The sequence below is a fragment of the Salvelinus sp. IW2-2015 genome, linkage group LG22 (genome assembly GCF_002910315.2).
Source record: "Salvelinus sp. IW2-2015 linkage group LG22, ASM291031v2, whole genome shotgun sequence".
Classification (NCBI taxonomy): domain Eukaryota; kingdom Metazoa; phylum Chordata; class Actinopteri; order Salmoniformes; family Salmonidae; genus Salvelinus; species Salvelinus sp. IW2-2015.
In genome coordinates this window covers 5,717,441-5,733,584 of record NC_036862.1, presented here as the reverse complement: position 1 = coordinate 5,733,584, position 16,144 = coordinate 5,717,441, and the positions used below count along the sequence as shown (strand labels likewise).

At 45.1% G+C, this 16,144-nt stretch overlaps 1 protein-coding gene across 1 annotated transcript in view; it reads left to right on the top strand.

The window, feature by feature from the left end:
• Window positions 1-16,144, top strand: part of LOC111949618 (mitogen-activated protein kinase kinase kinase 10) — a 39,209-nt gene that overhangs the window by 4,075 nt on the left and 18,990 nt on the right. The gene's annotated exons all lie outside the window — the stretch shown is intronic.

The window sequence follows — 16,144 nt, the reverse complement described above, 5'->3', positions numbered from 1 at the left end:
GATCAGATTGGACGTTGAAGCCTTGAACAACCGCGCAGAACTTCCTTCACGACACTGGGCTGTGTTGAGTCATCCAGCTGTCAGCCTCTCTGCACAAATGTCAATTCCTTCACTTATAATTCCTCCGTGTGAAAAGATGATTTCAAAGGAGTGTCTCAATCTGTCAAGCTGTCTCCTTCCTCTATGGATGACGCGTCCCACTGAAAACAATTGAAAACGTCCCCTTGAAAACGTCCCATTGAAAACAAACAAAGTATTCAGGCATGTGATCAGCCGATGACTTAAAGATGATTGTTTATATTGAAGCCCGGAGGGTGGGAGAGAGAGATGAAGCGAGAGGAGAAAGCAAAGGAAGAGAGAGAAGGAAGCAAAAGAGATGGGGAAGAAAGGAAAGGTTACAAAGATGAGGGAGGAAAGAGAGGGACAGAGAGGGAGAAGAAAGATAGAGAAATAGGTGAGAGAGATTGGGGAGGTAGAAGGAGAGGGATAGAGAGAGCGAGGGGGGTAAACAGCGGTTCTTCTTAGTTTAGGGTTACACCTCAGCTCATTGTCCAAGTGTACAGGTCTCAGATATCCTCTTCAAACCGCCGCCTGTTTGGCATCACTGCGGTTACGGAGAAGCTTTAGGCCCCACAGCTTCTCTGTTTCTTCTCCACCACCTTTGCTGGCCTGCCAACCTCTCCTCTACACACTCACCGAATTTGTAGTGTGTGTGTRTGTGTGTGTTTCTGCCTTTCTCTCTGTGTTGTTGTTTGCCAGGCTGAGGCTAGAGTAGTGAGCCTGACTGTCTACCCGGGATAATCTGATTACGGTGACCTCCTTAGAGTGATGTGACAGCGGTGTTTGTGGGTTGGCAGGTCTCTGTCCCTTGTTCCATTTAGCCGTACCTGTCACACCGATCCAGAATCAGCCCACTCTCTCAGTGGTGCCCAATCCTCCTTGGGCCATATTATTTAGCAGCAAAATCGAAATAAATCTGAATATAATGGTTATAACAGTTTTATAAGCACATATAGTAGGCGGACTCAGAGAAGCCCTAAGAATATGGTCATGTGAACCATCACGTCATTAACAACACATTTCTCAAAAACATGGCCCTAGTTGATAGCCATTCAATTAAAAACCTTATTGATCAGGTGATTTGATCAAGTTGAAATCCAAACTGCCCTAGATAAGGGGTGTTCAGAAAGAGGTCTTGAAAACTCTACCCYGTGATGGCTAACGTGTCTGCAGCCACTGCACTGAGTTGTAAATTATATGGACATGACTCAGCATAAGGTATCAAAACACTTTACCACTGATCACCTGTCTACTGTAACACACATAGAAACAGAATCTACAGTTGAAGTCGGAAGTTTACATACACTTAGGTTGGAGTCATTAAAACTCAATTTTCAAYCACTCCACAAATTTCTTGTCAACAAACTATAGTTTTGGGAAGTCGGTTAGGACATCTACTTTGTGCATGACACAAGTAATTTTCCAACAATTGTTTACAGACAGATTATTTCACTTATAAGTCACTGTATCACAATTCCAGTGGGTCAGAAGTTTACATACACTTAGGTTGGAGTCATTAAAACTCAATTTTCAACCACTCCACAAATTTCTTGTCAACAAACTATAGTTTTGGGAAGTCGGTTAGGACATCTACTTTAGGCATGACACAAGTTATTTTTCCAACAATTGTTTACAGACAGATTATTTCACTTATAAGTCACTGTATCACAATTCCAGTGGGTCAGAAGTTTACATACACTAAGTTGACTGTGCCTTWAAACAGCTTGGAAAATTCCAGAAAATGATGTCATGGCTTTAGAAGCTTCTGATAGGCGAATTAACATCATTTGAGTCAATTGGAGGTGTACCTGTGGATGTATTTCAAGGCCTACCTTCAAACTCAGTGCCTCTTTGCTTGACATCATGGGAAAATCAAAAGAAATCAGCCAAGGCCTCAGAAAAAAAATAAGTACAAAATATCTATATGCACAGTAAAACGAGTCCTATATCGACATAACCTGAAAGGCCGCTCAGCAAGGAAGAAGMCACTGCTCCAAAACCGCCATAAAAAAAGCTAGACTACGGTTTGCAACTGCACATGGGGACAAAGATCATACTTTTTGGAGAAATGTCCTCTGGTCTGATGAAACAAAAATAGAACTGTTTGGCCATAATGACCATCGATATGTTTGGAGGAAAAAGGGGGAGGCTTGCAAGCCGAAGAACACCATTCCAACCGTGAAGCACAGGTGTGGCAGCATCATGTTGTGGGGGTGCTTTGCTGCAGGAGGGACTGGTGCACTTTCCAAAATAGATGGCATCATGAGGGAGGAAAATTATGTGGATATATTGAAGGACAATGACCCCAAGCATACTTCCAAAGTTGTGGCAAAATGGCTTAAGGACAACAAAGTCAAGGTATTGGAGTGGACATCACAAAACYCTGACCTCAATCCCATAGAAAAGTTGTGGGCAGACATTTCACATTCTTAAAATAAAGTGGTGATCCTAACTGGCTTAAGACAGGGAATTTTAACTTGGAATAAATTTCAGGAATTGTGAAAAACTGARTTGAAATGTATTTGGCTARGGTGTATGTAAACTTAGAGTTAGAGGTTAAAGGTTCCAAGCCCTTTCTATAGATTSTAGTTCTATGGACACACATGAGTCAGATAGASCCCTCTATACTGCAGAGGTAGATATGTTATATAACCTACATGACATTGTCCCAATGGTCTTACTGTCGCATGAATCAGTTTCCTAGATGACCACTGACAGGTGAAAGGACTGGATTGTGATATCCATCTCTGACGATTCACCTATCAAGTCCTTTTATGGATGAGTCTATATGAAGGAATGGAACCAAGAAAATACCATTAAAAACCACATTTGTAGCCTTGGTTGGGAGTTTCTGTGACAGCTGTTTGAGCATTAAGATACTGAACAATAGGCTATTATACTGCATATAGGCTTCATAAAGATGGGGGTGGGGGGGTTGACGTTACCTGCTGCTCTTTTGAGTGCTGTCACTTCAAATGGAAAGCAAGTTAACAGTCACCTGAATAGTGGGGCCTTGTGTCTGCAAGCTGGCCTGTCTAGTCTGTAATATATTTTTTCCCTCCACTGGATAATTCAGCATTAATTACAGGAACTAGTAACTTGGATATTATTCGGTTAGATGGTGTGAGTTGGACTGAAATATTGAGTATCATCATCTTACATATAGGTATCCTTCAATTATGATATGAATACACACGTTCCATAATTGCTATTTATCGGATTAGTGCATAGCATGCCATTGAAAAGAGTTTAAATGGTGTGTCTGTTTAGAAAAGGATTAGCGTTCTGAGTAGCCTGTCTGTCTGGCTTCTTTCCCACACTCAGAAAGAGGGATGTTGCTGCTAGAAGAGCCATCCCAGACTGACTTGATTCCTCTTCATGGCAGCAGTAGGAAAATACTGGCCGGCACTACGGCACCTGATTCAATCAATCAATCAATCAATCAAGGGCCCTGTTTGAATGGTTTCGAAAATGCATCCTCCCCTCCTTGAATTTATCTCTGAGAGTAGTGTGTTTGTGCATGCATGTCTTTGTATGTGCATGTGTTACGTGCGTGCGTGTGTGTGCGCAATTGCATATGCAGTGTATTCGGAAATTATTCAGACCCGTTCACTTTTTACACATTTTGTTATTGTTACAGCCTTCTTCTAAATTAGATTTTTTGAAAAATCCTCATCAATCTACACACAATATCCCGTAATGACAAAGCAAAAACGGAAATATCACATTTACATAAGTATTCAGACCCTTTACTCAGTGCTTTGTTGAAGCACCTTTGGCAGCGATTACAGCCTTTTTGGGTATGATGCTACAAGCTTGGCACACCTGTATTTGGGGAGTTTCTCCCATTCTTCTGTGCAGATTCTCTCAAGCTCTGTCAGGTTGGATGGGGAGCGTCGCTGCACAGCTAATCTCAGGTCTCTCCAGAGATGTTCGATTGGGTTCAAGTCCGGGCTCTGGCTGGGCCACTCAAGGACATTCAGAGACGTGTCCCGAAACCACTCCTGTGTTGTCTTGGCTGTGTGATTAGGGTCGTTGTCCTGTTGGAAGGTAAACCTTTGCACCAGTCTGAGGTCCTGAGCGCTCTGAAGAAGGTTTTCATTAAGGATCTCTCTGTACTTTCCTTCGTTCATCTTTCCCTCGATCCTGACTAGTCTCCCAGTCCCTGCCACTGAAAAACATCCCCACAGCATGATGCTGCCACCACCATGCTTCACCGTAGGGATGGTATTGGCCAGGTGATGAGCGGTGCCTGGTTTCCTCCAGACGTGATGTTTGGCATTCAGGCTAAAGAGGTCAATCTTGTTTTCAYCGGACCAGACAATCTTGTTTCTCATGATCTGAGAGTTCTTTAGGTACCTTTTGGCAAACTCCAAGCGGGCTGTCATGTGCCTTTTACTGAGGAGTGTCTTCTGTCTGGCCAGTCTACCATAAAGGCCTGATTGGTGGAGTGTTGCAGAGATGGTTGTCCTTCTGGAAGGTTCTACCATCTCCACAGAGGAACTCTGGAGCTCTGTCAGAGTGACCATTGGGTTCTTGGTCACTTCCCTGACTAAGGCCCTTTTCCCCCAATTGCTCAGTTTGGCCGGGCGGCCAGCTCTAGGAAGAGTCTTGGTTGTTTCAAACTTCTTCCATTTAAGAATGATGGAGGCCACTGTGTTCTTGGGGACCTTCAATGCTGCAGGATTTTTGTYGGTACCCTTCMCCAGGTCTGTGCCTCGACATGCACTGTCAACTGTGTGTGCCTTTCCAAATCATGTTCAATCAATAGAATTTAGGTGGACTCTAATCAATTTGTAGAAACATTTCAAGGATGATCAATGGAAACAGGATGCACCTGAGCTAAATTTAGATTTTCATAGCAAAGGGTTGTGAATGCTTATGTAAATAAGGTATCTGTTTTTCTTTTTTTATATAATTTCCCCCAAATGTCTAAAAACCCGTTTTCATTATTGGTTATTCAAATATTTAATCCATTTTAGAATAAGGCTGTAACGTAACAAAAATGTGGAAAAAGTCAAGGGTTTTGAATAGTTTTCCGAATGCACTGTATATGTGTGTGTATGGATGTGGGACAGAGGGACACGGTGGTGCTAGCGAGCTAGGGCAGGAAATACTCACTGGTAGTGCAGCAACAATGACCCCATTCTCACACAACAAGCCAAGACAGAGTTGGGCTCACAATGACAGGAGTCACCGAGGGGGAGGGGGCGCGGAGAGGACGGACGACACAGAGATGGAGGGAGTGAGGTCGACTGTAGACCTTGAATGGCAGGATGGAGGGATGGATGGGTAGAGAAAAGGAGAAGGAATGCGCTTGCTGCAGAGTAGGCCCTGCGGGCTAGGTTGGGGGAGGGGGTGATGGAGGGAGGGAGGGGTAGAGGGATGGGGAAAGTGGTGGGGATGGAGTCAGTTGGAGACGCGGTCAGAGTGTTCTACAGACTGAGAGGACTCAACGTCATACTGTTCCTCTAGTACCCCTCTTTCTACCCATCTGTATGTTCCCAACCAAAACACCTCACCAATCAACCAATGGTGGTGGACTAATTAGTTGAACATAGTAATTGGTTGTAAAGAGAACTAGCTGACAGACGAATGAATTGTCTCCAATAAGGTCAAATTAGGCCTATCCTGTGAGTAGTAGTGTCAGTATGTTCTGTCTTACTACTGTGTTTGGCTCTCAGAAAGGCCTTGGACTCAGCACAGGCACCGTGAGAACAGAGGCATACTGCAAACAGATGTCTGTATTCCCTGTCTGTTAAGCTCAGTTAGACCCCCTGAGTTGAAAAACATGATGAAAGTGCCCACAGAGAGAAAGGTTGAGAGGGATGGAGGCATGGAGAGGGGAAGAGGGGGAAAGAGGGACAGAGAGGTAGAGGGAGATAGAGGAATAGAGAGAGGGATGAGGCATAGAGAGGGGAGAGGATAAAGAGGGATAGAGAGGTAGAGGGGATAGAAAGGGGGAGAGAGATAGAGAGGGGGAGAGGGATAGCAGTATAGCTCAGTGTGTCTGAAATGACACCGATCAATGGTCAGTCAGATTGCAGAAGCACACACACACACACACACACACACACCACACACACACACACACACACACACACACACACACACACACACACACACACACACCACACACACACACACGTGGTACTGTCTACACAAGTCAATGAACAGAATAAGAGATGAGGCCAATGGCTACCAGTAAACTAATGAGGACACAGGTCACACTACACAGTATCCCAACCCCATGGCCTTCTCTAGTTTCCACGTATTCACTGATTTGAGGAATTTGACATGTATTCAGGTTCATCCTGGTGACTAATATCCCTGCATTCCTGACATTCCCCGAATGCTGACATACTGTACATACTGTACGAAACCCAGTTAACAGGGCAACATTGGCACCCAGCCTACCTCTGCCAGCCTCACGTGACAACAGCAACAGAGAGCACACGCTGCACACAGACACGTGCACGTACGAATGCACGCACGCACACATACAGACGCGCGCACTCGTGCCATGAAGCTGACACAAGGCACATTGGCCAGGCTGTGTGTGGCGACTGCTGTTAGAAGGGCATTGTTGCTGGCCAGGCTTGTACTGGGCCTAGGGCTCCAGGGGACTGGGGGGGGGGGGGGGGGACTGAGAGAAGGCAGGCCCAACACAGGAGGCCTTGCACTGTGTCACGGATCCCCCCGGTACTGATGCTCATTCTGTTCACCAGTTCCGGAGGTCTTCGTCACCGACTTTCTAGGCTTCGCTGAACGGGCTTCATTATCATCAACCCCGGACTGTCTTGTCTGATTGTACACACCTGGTTCCCAGTTCCCCTGATTAGTATGTTAAATACGTGCCGTCTGTTCCCTCGGTCTTTATCGGTTATTGTTCCCATGTCCGTTGGTGCTGTGAGCACCTATGCGTTGGTGCAGCTGTTATGCTGCGTGCTTTATATATCGTCCCGTGGCGTTCAACGAGATTTACCCTCGCTCTTTTGTTTGGGTACAGCCCAGGGTTTTTGTATGCGTGTTTGTTTTGGCTGTATTAAAAAACCCTATTGTGTATTCCTGCGCCTGTCTCCAAATCCTTTATACCAGCGTGACACACTGGGTGTCCCCTTGAGCCAGATTCCTTGACCAACCATAGAAGAGTAGAAGACATACTGAGTGCTATACTGTGTGCTCTTTGAAAACAAGGGAGAATGATAACATCCTATGTGTTAGGATTTCACTGGACATCACATAGTATTACCGGCCAGAAACGTGTCCGTGTTCATGTTTGTGGAAAGGTCATGAGGTCATAAGCGGGGGACGACTGCTGCACTGACTCCATGGATGCAGTTACACACGTCTTCACAGGGATAAACTACAATCTAATAAAGAACTACAACTAGAACTATGTGTCGACCTACAATGGGTATAAAAAGACGGGCTGTTACAGAAATCAAGGCTAATGTCACGGTGTGAAATGAACATTGGACTGTGTTTGTGTGTTGAACTTGCTTGCAGGGCTTGGTGGATCTAAGACTAGCCTCTCAGTCCAGGAACATTTAGATAGATTTCCTGGTGTCGATGGTTCGTGTCTCAAATAGACAGAACAAAAAGGGTCAAATGGATCGCCCAAATGCTAAGAGATATCTTTTCTTTGGTAAAACCATGTCAATTTCACTCCCAAATGTTTGAGGTGGTGAGTAAAATATGTCTTGAATTCAAATACCCAGTTTTACAAATATCGATAGTGAACCTGCAGTCCTGCTCCACATACTGGGGGGAAAGCAGTCTCACTTAATACCTCAACCCTTTATGAGAGCCAGGCTGCCTGGTCACATGAATTTGGCAGCTGCATTTGTGTGGAGACAAAGTGAATGCCTCCAGGGTGAAACTGTGCAACTGCACGGCTCAGGATTAGAGCCCAAATGGCCTCTGGTAATACGAATTGAGCCAACCAGGGGTATCGATGACATGCGAGCAGATTCAGTACAACCTCCATATCCAAGCAGGCAAAGTGCAGCAATTCTGGCTGCGATACTGTGGGTGCAGCATCCATTATGCTGATGTTATTCATTGGCTTCCTGTAAAGTATCACAAATTTTCACCATAAAAATGCACCTTTATAATGAAGCATTCCACGCATCATCGCATTTAAACACTTACGTAAGGTAGCCTACTATTCGCAATGCAATGAGTAGATTCGATAATCATCATTTAGGCCAATAATATAACTCTCACTGTTCGCAAAAAAGACCGGTCTGTGTATGGCTGAGCGAGTATTGCAGTAGGCTTAGGCTAAAGGCTATATGAGATATGTTTCTTCTTTCTTTGCACAGGACATTTTTTTWAAATGTTATAAACACATTTCATGCAATTCTACTACACGTTATAAAACTRGAGACATTAGCAGAACCTTTTCTTAACTACGATAAATTACATGGTAGCCTACGCTACTCTTTTGACACTGACAAACAGATCAATATAATAGGCCTATGAGAATGGGAGACAGAAGGAGAAAATATGGCATCCACCTAAACTGCCGGAGAAAAGTCTTGTCCAAAAACAAACTTGACACTGACCCAACAATGATAAAGAATGATAATGCGCAGTGCGCAGTGTACTCACCCGGGATAAGGCCGATGCTCTCCGCTGGTACCAATAACATAATATACTGTCGTTAGCTCAACTAAGTTGTGAATTTTGATGAACACAGATTAGAGTATTTTCATTGTGTTCTTTACAGCAACAGCCATTTGCTTTCCAAACGATAGTTTCCCCGCAATTGTATTTTGAAATATTGCGATATGCTTGGCTGGGCCTCTCTACTTTTCACTGACAGTCGCAATTCAACAATCCTATATTTTGTATTTGCCTCGCACGCTGCCCAAATTGTGCACGCTATCTTTCCTTCCGACTGTAGGCAATGAGATGTAAAACAATCCACAACAGAAGCTAATGATCCTCTGAGGCCAAATCATGCTTTAGTAGCCTATTTTGTATGATTTAATTGATTTCTGTACCGACAGGAGTAGGCTAATGTAACAGTTTAACTTTAGTCCGTCCCCTCGCCCCGACCCGACACATCAACAACAGTCACCCACGAAGCGTCGTTACCCATCGCTCCACAAAAGCCGCGGCCCTTGCWGAGCAAGGGGAACCACTACTTCAAGGTCTCAAAGCGAGTGACGTCACCGATTGAAACGCTATTAGCGCGCACCACCGCTAACTAGCTAGCCATTTCACATCGGTTACACTCACCCCCTTTCGACCTCCTCCTTTTCCGCAGCAACCAGTGATCTGGGTCAACAGCATCAATGTAACAGTTTAACTTTAGTCCGTCCCCTCGCACCGACCCGGGCGCCTCTGCACACATCAACAACAGTCACCCATGAAGCATTGTTACCCATCGCTCCACAAAAGCTGCGGCCCTTGCAGAGCAAGGGGAACCACTACTTCAAGGTCTCAGAGCAAGTGACGTCACCGATTGAAACGCTATTAGCGCGCACCACCGCTAACTAGCTAGCCATTTCACATCGGTTACACTAATTAGGCTATATAATATTTCAATTTACTTTAGGGAAAGCTGCCTCTAGCTTCATGGACGCGCCGGCTATGGTACCATGCACAATTAAGAGCAGTGTTGTATACTGTACTTGTATCCCAGTGTAGTGTTTTGTGAGATGGGTTAGTGTTCTTGACTGGTGTATGGTTTCTCTTTAGTGAGTGTCAGAACAGGAACGTGCGAAAGAAAGAAAGACCTAGACGGACATCAAGACATGAAGAATATCCTACCAGATATCCTACCAGCACAATGAAAAAAAAGCTTCCCCCCCAGTCATCTCTTTCACTCCTTCACCCTTCATTTTTTCATCGACTCCACATCTCTATTTGTCCTGCCACTAATCCTCTACCAATCTCACTCCCTTTTCCTCTCCATCTTGCCCTTGCCCTCCTTTCTCCATCACCTTGTCTGCCAGTTTATCCTCATCCCTCTGCCCTTGCCCTCATTCCTGTCTCTCTCTTGTCATTTTTCTCTCTTCCTTGCCTCCTTCCTTCCTTCTTATCTCCATCCCCTCCCCCACATCTCCTCAGACTCTCTTCTGTCCCTCTCCCATAAAGGTATCCACTTACGTCCCATCCGAAAMAGTTTGTGCATCTTTTATGACACMATTTTTGGACAATATTGTCCGTTTTGGTCTCCGGCAAGGTTTTTTTCCGTTTTTTTCCGAGTCAAGCCAAAGTTTAGTAGCCCGAAGTCTACGCCCCTTCGTCAGTGATTAGTCAACAGTAGGGATTCTTCAATGGTTGAGAGAATGCAAAGAGTGTGCAATGCTRTCATCAAGGCAAAGGGTGGCTACTTTGAAGAATATGAAATATAAAATATATTTTGATTTGTTTAACACTTTTTTGGTTACTACATGATTCCATACGTGTTATTTCATAGTTTTGATGTCTTCACTATTAWTCTACAATGTAGAAAATAGTCCAAATAAATAAAAACACTTGAATGAGTAGGTGTGTCCAAAGTTTTGACTGGTACTCTATGCACAAACTGTTTCAGATGGTAAGCATGTGGTCACCTTTACTCTCCCTCCCATACCCATACCCATCGCTCTCTCGCTCTCTTTCTCTCACTCTCTTGCTCTCTCTCTCGCTCTCTTTCTTTCTTTCCATCTCACCTCCCCAATGTGGGCAGTCTGAGTTGATCCTAGGCAGGCGACAGCTGGAATGGCAGACAGACATGGGAGGGGGCACGGGNGGGGGGGGGGGCTGAGAGAAGGGGGCCTTGCACTGTGTGTCCCCTGAGTCAGAGTTCTTGACCAACCATAGTACAGTAGAGGACACACTGTGCTATACTGTGTGTACTCTTTGAAAACAAAGGAGAATGTTATCATCCTATGTGTTATGATTACGCTTGGACGTCACATATTACTGGTCAGAAACGATGTCCTGCTCATGTTTTTGCCTGTGTGTCCCGTGAGACAGTGGCCTAGCTAGGCTGAGAGGGTGTACATGAATATCGACTGACAAGCAAAGCAACTCTGGGCCCCATGGAAAGGTCATAAGCAGGGGACTGCTACTGCAGTTAGAGTAGGCCTCACAGGGATAAACTACAGTACAATATACTAGAACTACGTTTTAGTCATTTAGCAGACGCTCTTATCCAGAGCGACTTACACACATACATTTTCATACTTTTTTACTGTACTGGTCCCCTGTGGGAATCAAACCCACAACCCTGGCATTGCTAACACCATTCTCTACCAGATGAGCCACACGGGAACCAACCACTCGAACTGCGTGTCGACCTACAAAAGGTATAAAAAGACAGGCTGTTATAGAAGTAAAGGCTAATATACCGGTGTGAAATGAACATCGGACTGTGTTTGTGTGGCAAATCAAATCAAATCAAATTTTATTTGTCACATACACATGGTTAGCAGATGTTAATGCGAGTGTAGCGAAATGCTTGTGCTTCTAGTGTCAGCGTGTTGACCCTGCTCCGTTACAGAGCTTGGCGGATCTAAGACTAGCCTCTCAGTCCAGGCAAATGTATATGGATTTCCTGGTGTCGGATGGTTTCTATCTCAAAATAGACGGTACCGGAAGGTTCAAACGGATCGGCCCAAATGCTAAGAGGTGTCTTTTCTTCGGTTAAACCATGTCAATTTCACTCCTATATGTTTGAGGCGGTGGGTGAAATACGACTTGAATTCTAAACCCAATTGTACAAATATTGATGCAGTTCCTACTCCACATGCTTGGAGGAAAGCAGTCTCAATACCTCCATCCTTTATGTGAGCCAGGCTGCCTGGTCAAACGAATTTGGCAGTTGCATTTGTGTGGAGACAAAGTGAATGCCTCCAGGGTGAAACTGTGCCACTGCATGGCTCAGGATTAGAACCCAAATGGCCTCTGGTTATACGAATGGCGCCAACCAGGGGTATCAATGACATGGGAGCAGACTAGGTACAACCTCCATATCCAAGCAGGCAAAGTGCAGCAATTCTGGCTGCGATACAGTGGGTGCAGCATCCATTTTGCTGATGTTGTTACCGGTATTCTGTGAATTACCATACATAGGAAGCGGGTGAGTTTCAAGTTTGGGGAGGCGAATTTTCACCCCCCAAAAAATGCACCTTTATAATAAAGTGTACCATGCATCAACGCATTTGAAGACTTATGTCATGTGATGAGTAGATTCTGTAATCATAATTTAGGCTAAAAATAGGCTAAAAATCATTGGCGTCTCTTTACAGCGGTAGCCATTTGCGTTCCAAACTATCGTTTCCTGCGATTGTTTTTTGAAATATTGCGATATGACTGGTTGGGCCTATGTACTTTTCACTGACTGTCGTAACTCGTTAATCGTATTACTTGGTATTTGCCTCGCACGCTGCCCAAAATGTGCACGCTGTCTTTCCTTCCGACTGTAGGCAATGCGACAGAAAACAATCCACTTTTTWAAAAAGAAGCTAATGAGCCTCTGTTGCCAAATCATGCTTTAGAAGCCTATTTTGAATCCTTAAATGTATTTCTGTATAGACAGTAGTAGGCTAATTAGACGACATAATTTTGGCAACTTAATTAAATTGACTTTAGGGAAAGCTTCCCCTAGCCTAATGGACCCGCCGGCTATGGTACTGTACACAGTTAAGAGCAGTGCTGTATACTGTACTTGTATCCCAGTGTAGTGTTTTGTGAGATGGGTTCGTGTTCTTGACTGATATATGGTTTCTCTTTAGAGTGTCAGAACAGGAATATGTGACAGACAGAAAGACCTATGAGGGACATCAAGACATGACGAATATCCTACCAGCAAGATTTAAAAAAAAAGCTTCTCCCAGTCATCTCTTTCACTCCTTCACCCTTTTCGTCGACTCTACTTCTCTCTTTCTCACGCCATTAATCCTCTGCCCGTCTCACTCCATTTTCCTCACCATCTTCCCCTTTTATTGCCCTCGCTTTCTCAACCCTCTTTTCCCCACTATCCTGTCTGCCAGTTTATTCCCATCTCTCTGCCCTTGCCCTCATTCCTGTCTCGCTCTTGTCATTTTCTCTCTTTCTTGCCTCCTTCCTTCCCTCTTATCTCCATCCCCTCCCCCACGTCTCCTCAGACTCTCTGTCCCTTTCTTCTGTCCCTCTCCCTTAAAGGCGTCCGTATGATTCCCATCCGAAACAGTGTGTGATTAAATTATGACCCAAAAAATTGACGTTTTGGTCTTGGGCAAGATTTCTTTCGGCTGTTCGTGCACACACTTTTTTTCCTGAGGCAAGCAGAAGTTCGGTAACCAAAGTCTATGCCCCTTCGTCAGCGATTGGTCAACAGTAGGAATTCTTCAATTAAGTGTTTGTTGTCATTCAACGAGAGACGATTCGTTTTCATGCAACTTTTTGGACTTGAGAAATACTGCACCAAAAAGCTTCGATAGGTTTTGAGCGACTAATACATCCTCTGCAAAAACATCTAAATTAATTACAGATTTCTTGAGTTATCTTAGATTAATTCTGACTATTTTGAGGAAGTGTATACTGGCTTTTATGTGCACGAACAGCCGAAAAAACCCTTGCCATAGACCAAAACGAACAAAAACTTTGCAAAACGTCTTCATGATATATGCACAAACTGTTTCAGATGGGAGGCATGTGGACGCCTTTACTCTCCCATACCCATCCCTCTCTCACTCTCTCTCGTGCTCTCACTCCCTCTCTCTTTCTTTCTCTCCATCAAACCTCCCCTGTGTGGGTAGTCTGAGTTGATCCTAGGCGGCGACAGCTGGAATGGCAGACAGACATGGGAGGGGCAGGGGGGAGCGAGGGGTGAGGGGTGGAGATAAGGGGGTGACTAGGGGATGGCTGGGTGGTTGCATGGGGTGGTGGGTTGAGGGGCTTTGTCAGCAGTGCTGTGATCTGCGGTGAAGTGGAAACGGAGTCCCACAGTGGCCCTGAGGGGCGGGGGTAGTGACTATATCAAAGACCTCTATTGGAGTAGAAGGATAATAGAGCCCTTTGCACTCTCACATTGGCTCACAGCCATGCCAATCATTCTACCTGGTTGGCTCACAGCCACGTCTGTCACCTAAACTTTTAGCCAGCTCAAAACCCTCTTCTCAGAAATCCCTCTTGCCACCATGTAGAAATTCCTACAGGGAAAATCTTGCAACCTATATCTTGAAGAATGTTTTTCGGTCTGGAAATTCAACTGAGGTGGGCAATTGCAGGCAGAATACACTCCAGTCATAAGCTCCTGTCCCTAGTGAGGAGGAGGAGGAGGACAGTCGAAACATGCCACGCTGCCTGGGCAGCTTCATCGCAGGGGCTGTTTAATCTGCAGGACGGTGGTGGATAGTGTTCTGCCCTGTTAGACTAGTAGACCCAGCAGGTATCAGAGTGGTGTCTGTGTGTGTGGAGGGCTGGGAGGGATGCCGGGGTGCAGGGGTCTTTGTGTAGCGGGGGGGGATTCGTTGGAGGCAACAGCTGTTCCACCCTGCAGGCTACACCTGTTCCTCTGTGGACAGAAACAGAGAGAGAGAGAGATGAGAAGGAGTGAGTGAGAGGCGTAGAGGGAGAGGGGGTGAGGGAGAGAGGTGGGGGACTGAGAGGAAGGAAAGAGGGAGCGGGAGAGATTAACTAAGAGAAATACTTTAATTTGTTTTGTTTTTATTTAACCATTATTTAACTACAAAAGTCAATTAAGAACAAATTCTTAGTTACAATGAAGGCCTACCAAGAGGCAAAAGGCATCCTGCGGGGACAGGGGCTGGGATTAAAATAAAAATGTAGGACAAAACACACATCACGACAAGAGAGACCTACGTAAAGAGAGACCTAAGACAACAACACAACGTGGCAGCAACACATGACAACACAGCATGGTAGCAACACAACATGACGACAACACAGTAGCAACACAACGTGGCAGAAGCACAACATGGTACAAACATTGTTAGGCACAGACAACAGCACAAAGGGCAAAAAGGTAGAGACAACAATACATCAAGCTAAGTAGCCACACGTGTCAGTAAGAGTCTCCATGATTGAGTCCTTGAATGTAGAGATGGAGATAAAACTGTCCAGTTCGAGTGTTTGTTGCAGCTCGTTCCAGTCGCTAGCTGCAGCGAACTGAAAAGAAGAGCGACCCAGGGATGTGTGAGCTTTGAGGACCTTTAACAGAATGTGACTGGCAGAACGGGTGTTGTTTGTGGAGGATGATGGCTGCATAAGATATCTCAGATGGGGGGAGTGATGCCTAAGAGGGTTTTATAAATAATCAACAACCAGTGGGTCTTGCGGCGGGTATATAGAGATGACCAGTTTACAGAGGAGTATAGAGTGCAGTGATGTGTTCTATAAGGAGCATTGGTGGCAAATCTGATGCCCGAATGGTAAAGAACATCTAGCCGCTTGAGAGCACCCTTACCTGCCTTCTCTCTAAATTACGTCTCCGTAATCTAGCATGGGTAGGATGGTCATCTGAATCAGGGTTAGTGTGGCAGGTGGGGTGAAAGAGGAGAGATTACRATAGAGGAAACCAAGTCTCGATTTCACCTTAGCTTGCAGCTTGGATATGTGCTGAGAGAAGGACAGTGTACCATCTAGSCATACTCCCAAGTACTTGTATGATGTGACTACCTGAAGCTATAAACCCTCAGAGGTATTAATCACACCAGTCGGGGTGGGGGTCCTAATGTTGAGTCCTTCCTGAACTACACTATACTACACAAAAGTATGTGGACACCCCTTCAAATTTGTGGATTCGGCTATTTCAGCCAGACCCGAYGCTGACAGGTGTATAAAAATCKKGCACACAGCCATACAAGCTCCATAGACGAACATTGGCAGTAGAATGGCCTTACTGCAGAGCTCAGTGACTTTCAACGTGGCACCGTCATAGGATGCTAACTTTCCAACAAGTCAGTTCGTCCAATTTCTACCGTGCTAGAGCTGCCACGGTCAACTRTAAGTTCTGTTATTGTGCATTGGAAACATCTAGGAGCAACAACGGCTCAGCCGCRTAGTGGTAGGCCACACAAGCTCACAGAACGGGACCACCGAGTGCTGAAGAGCGTAGTGAGTAAACATTGAATGTCCA